General features: G+C 36.3%; 1 protein-coding gene across 5 annotated transcripts in view; it reads right to left on the reverse strand.

Moving 5' to 3' along the window:
- The window catches only part of LOC109869141 (rho guanine nucleotide exchange factor 25), a 134766-nt gene that overhangs the window by 81464 nt on the left and 48302 nt on the right, over window positions 1–5000 (reverse strand). The gene's annotated exons all lie outside the window — the stretch shown is intronic.

Consider the following 5000-nt stretch of genomic DNA (forward strand, 5'->3'; position numbering starts at 1 on the left):
AAATCATAAGACTTTCTGCCTGAATCTCAGACTGGGCTATTTATCCAACCCGCTGGGGGAGCCGGGAGAGTGTGCACGTGAGCGAGGGAACAGAGTTGGAGAGGAAACACATGAGGGAGATTTGTTGGAGAGAGAGCGGGGAGAGGGAGTTAGGGAGCAAAAGGGATGGGGTGCCGGCAGTTTAAAATGATATTTCACTACTGAACACAACCCAGTCTGAAGTAGCTCTGGCATACGTTCAATTTCTGCTATTTCGGCGTCTTTTTCCAAAATGTCCTGTGGAACGAGACCTTATAAGCTGATGATTGAATAACATTTTGCTGTAACTTGGTGGTAGTTGGACTACATTCAAATCTTGGTAGTGTTTTTAGTAGTTAATTACATACTATAGCCATGTAGTGATGTAGCTAACCACTGGTACACACTACGTACACACTAACAGAACATTGTTAATGTGTTGAATAGGCTAAATGGTACATTATATCTGACTCCAGAGCGATCTGTTGCCATGTGTAGTCTTTGACAGTTCAGATTTACATATGATAACTTTTCACAAAGTAGTTTGGATGTAGGGAATTACTTTTCAACATGTCTCTTAAGTTCAGTAAAATAAACGTTTCTTCAAGGTAGCTTTGTGTGTAGCTTAACTTCTTCCAGTGTGAAGTAATTGGTAGCGTGGTAAACTGTATTTTCAGAGTAGCTTCCTCAATACACACTGGGCAAAAACTGGTTGAATCAACGTTGTGCCCAAAAATGTTTTACCCCAAAATTCTACGCGACGACGTTGAATCAACGTGGAAAACTGGTTGGATTTGCAAAAACTCATCAACTTAAGGAAATATTGTATTTTTTTCCACATAACTTTTCAACTAAAGACAAAGACAATGTGAAATGTCTGCTTGAATTCACATTGGGTTCACATTAGTTGAAGGAAATGAAATGTAAATCAAAACTGGATGTTGAACTGACATCTGGGCCAAGTGGGAAGGCAAACGGACTAAGAGAACACCAGGGATGAAGAGATATCATCTAGGAAGTTCCCAGAGTGAAGACAAGGCTGCTATGGCTGCTGGCTGCCTCCTCTCCTCTCTGTAAACTGTGTCAAAAAACACTTTTATCTACTGTTCCGCACATGTCGTCTCATACTACTAGATACTGTAGTCCTAGAATGGCTGGAGTCGAGGCTAATGGACAAATACAGTATGAACACTTTGCCGCTCTAGCGCTGTGTCCTCCAGGTGTAGAAAGACAGTATATAGTAGTGTAGAGAGACAGTACATAGTAGTGTAGAGAGACAGTATATGGTAGTGTAGAGACAGTCTATAGTAGTGTAGAGAGACAGTATATAGTAGTGTAGAGAGACAGTATATAGTAGTGTAGAGACAGTCTATAGTAGTGTAGAGAGACAGTACATAGTAGTGTAGAGAGACAGTCTATAGTAGCGTAGAGAGACAGTCTATAGTAGTGTAGAGAGACAGTATATAGTAGTGTAGAGAGACAGTCTATAATAGTGTAGAGAGACAGTATATAGTAGTGTAGAGAGACAGTCTATAGTAGTGTAGAGAGACAGTATATAGTAGTGTAGAGAGACAGTACATAGTAGTGTAGAGAGACAGTATATAGTAGTGTAGAGACAGTATATAGTAGTGTAGAGAGACAGTGCATAGTAGTGTAGAGAGACAGTATATAGTAGTGTAGAGACAGTCTATAGTAGTGTAGAGAGACAGTCTATAGTAGTGTAGAGACATTATATAATAGTTTAGAGACAGTAAATAGTAGTGTAGAGACAGTATATACTAGTGTAGAGACAGTATATAGTAGTGTAGAGACAGTATATTGTAGTGTAGAGACAGTATATAGTAGGGTAGAGAGACAGTCTATAGTAGTGTAGAGACAGGACATAGTAGTTTAGAGACAGTATATACTAGTGTAGAGACAGTATATAGTAGTGTAGAGACAGTATATACTAGTGTAGAGACAGTATATAGTAGTGTCGAGACAGTATATAGTAGTGTAGAGACAGTATATAGTAGTGTAGAGACAGTGTATATTAGTGTAGAGACAGTAAATAGTAGTGTAGAGACAGTACATACTAGTGTAGAGACAGTATATAGTAGTGTAGATACAGTATATAGTAGTGTAGAGACAGTATATAGTAGGGTAAAGAGACAGTCTATAGTAGTGTAGAGACAGTATATAGTAGTGTAGAGACAGTGTATAGTAGTGTAGAGACAGTTTATAGTAGTGTAGAGAGACAGTATATAGTAGTGTAGAGACAGTTTATAGTAGTGTAGAGACAGTATATAGTAGTGTAGAGACAGTATATAGTAGTGTAGAGACAGCCTATAGTAGTTTAGAGAAAGTCTATAGTAGTGTAGAGACAGTATATAATAGTTTAGAGACAGTAAATAGTAGTGTAGAGACAGTACATACTAGTGTAGAGACAGTATATAGTAGTGTAGAGACAGTATATTGTAGTGTAGAGACAGTATATAGTAGGGTAAAGAGACAGTCTATAGTAGTGTAGAGACAGGACATAGTAGTTTAGAGACAGTATATAGTAGTGTAGAGACAATATATACTAGTGTAGAGACAGTATATAGTAGTGTAGAGACAGTATATACTAGTGTAGAGACAGTATATAGTAGTGTCGAGACAGTATATAGTAGTGTAGAGACGGTTTATAGTAGTGTAGAGACAGCATATAGTAGTGTAGAGACAGTATATAGTAGTGTAGAGACAGTATATAGTAGTGTAGAGACAGTGTATAGTAGTGTAGAGACAGTTTATAGTAGTGTAGAGAGACAGTATATAGTAGTGTAGAGACAGTTTATAGTAGTGTAGAGACAGTATATAGTAGTGTAGAGACACTATATTGTAGTGTAGAGATAGTGTATTGTAGTGTAGAGACAGTATATAGTCGTGTAGAGAGACAGTATATAGTAGTGTAGAGACAGTATATAGTAGTGTAGAGACAGTTTATAGTTGTGTAGAGACAGTATATTGTAGTGTAGAGACAGTATATAGTAGTGTAGAGACATTGTATAGTAGTGTAGAGACAGTATATAGTAGTGTAGAGACAGTATATAGTAGTGTAGAGACAGTATATAGTAGTGTAGAGACAGTTTATAGTTGTGTAGAGGCATTATATAGTAGTGTAGAGACAGTTTATAGTAGTGTAGAGACAGTGTATAGTAGTGTAGAGACAGTATATAGTCGTGTAGAGAGAGTATATAGTAGTGTCGAGACAGTATATAGTAGTGTAGAGACAGCATATAGTAGTTTAGAGACAGTCTATAGTAGTGTAGAGACAGTATATAATAGTTTAGAGACAGTAAATAGTAGTGTAGAGACAGTACATACTAGTGTAGAGACAGTATATAGTAGTGTAGAGACAGCCTATAGTAGTTTAGAGAAAGTCTATAGTAGTGTAGAGACAGTATATAATAGTTTAGAGACAGTAAATAGTAGTGTAGAGACAGTACATACTAGTGTAGAGACAGTATATAGTAGTGTAGAGACAGTATATTGTAGTGTAGAGACAGTATATAGTAGGGTAAAGAGACAGTCTATAGTAGTGTAGAGACAGGACATAGTAGTTTAGAGACAGTATATAGTAGTGTAGAGACAATATATACTAGTGTAGAGACAGTATATAGTAGTGTAGAGACAGTATATACTAGTGTAGAGACAGTATATAGTAGTGTCGAGACAGTATATAGTAGTGTAGAGACGGTTTATAGTAGTGTAGAGACAGCATATAGTAGTGTAGAGACAGTATATAGTAGTGTAGAGACAGTATATAGTAGTGTAGAGACAGTGTATAGTAGTGTAGAGACAGTTTATAGTAGTGTAGAGAGACAGTATATAGTAGTGTAGAGACAGTTTATAGTAGTGTAGAGACAGTATATAGTAGTGTAGAGACACTATATTGTAGTGTAGAGATAGTGTATTGTAGTGTAGAGACAGTATATAGTCGTGTAGAGAGACAGTATATAGTAGTGTAGAGACAGTATATAGTAGTGTAGAGACAGTTTATAGTTGTGTAGAGACAGTATATTGTAGTGTAGAGACAGTATATAGTAGTGTAGAGACATTGTATAGTAGTGTAGAGACAGTATATAGTAGTGTAGAGACAGTATATAGTAGTGTAGAGACAGTATATAGTAGTGTAGAGACAGTTTATAGTTGTGTAGAGGCATTATATAGTAGTGTAGAGACAGTTTATAGTAGTGTAGAGACAGTGTATAGTAGTGTAGAGACAGTATATAGTCGTGTAGAGAGAGTATATAGTAGTGTCGAGACAGTATATAGTAGTGTAGAGACAGCATATAGTAGTTTAGAGACAGTCTATAGTAGTGTAGAGACAGTATATAATAGTTTAGAGACAGTAAATAGTAGTGTAGAGACAGTACATACTAGTGTAGAGACAGTATATAGTAGTGTAGAGACAGTATATTGTAGTGTAGAGACAGTATATAGTAGGGTAAAGAGACAGTCTATAGTAGTGTAGAGACAGGACATAGTAGTTTAGAGACAGTATATAGTAGTGTAGAGACAGTATATACTAGTGTAGAGACAGTATATAGTAGTGTAGAGACAGTATATACTAGTGTAGAGACAGTATATAGTAGTGTAGAGACAGTATATAGTAGTGTAGAGACAGTATATAGTAGTGTAGAGACAGTATATAGTAGTGTCGAGACAGTATATAGTAGTGTAGAGACAGTTTATAGTAGTGTAGAGACAGTATAAAGTAGTGTAGAGACAGTGTATAGTAGTGTAGAGACAGTATATAGTCGTGTAGAGAGACAGTATATAGTAGTGTAGAGACAGTATATAGTAGTGTAGAGACAGCATATAGTAGTTTAGAGACAGTCTATAGTAGTGTAGAGACAGTATATAATAGTTTAGAGACAGTAAATAGTAGTGTAGAGACAGTACATACTAGTGTAGAGACAGTATATAGTAGTGTAGAGACAGTATATTGTAGTGTAGAG

Source organism: Oncorhynchus kisutch, linkage group LG24, assembly GCF_002021735.2.
Source record: "Oncorhynchus kisutch isolate 150728-3 linkage group LG24, Okis_V2, whole genome shotgun sequence".
Lineage (NCBI taxonomy): Eukaryota > Metazoa > Chordata > Actinopteri > Salmoniformes > Salmonidae > Oncorhynchus > Oncorhynchus kisutch.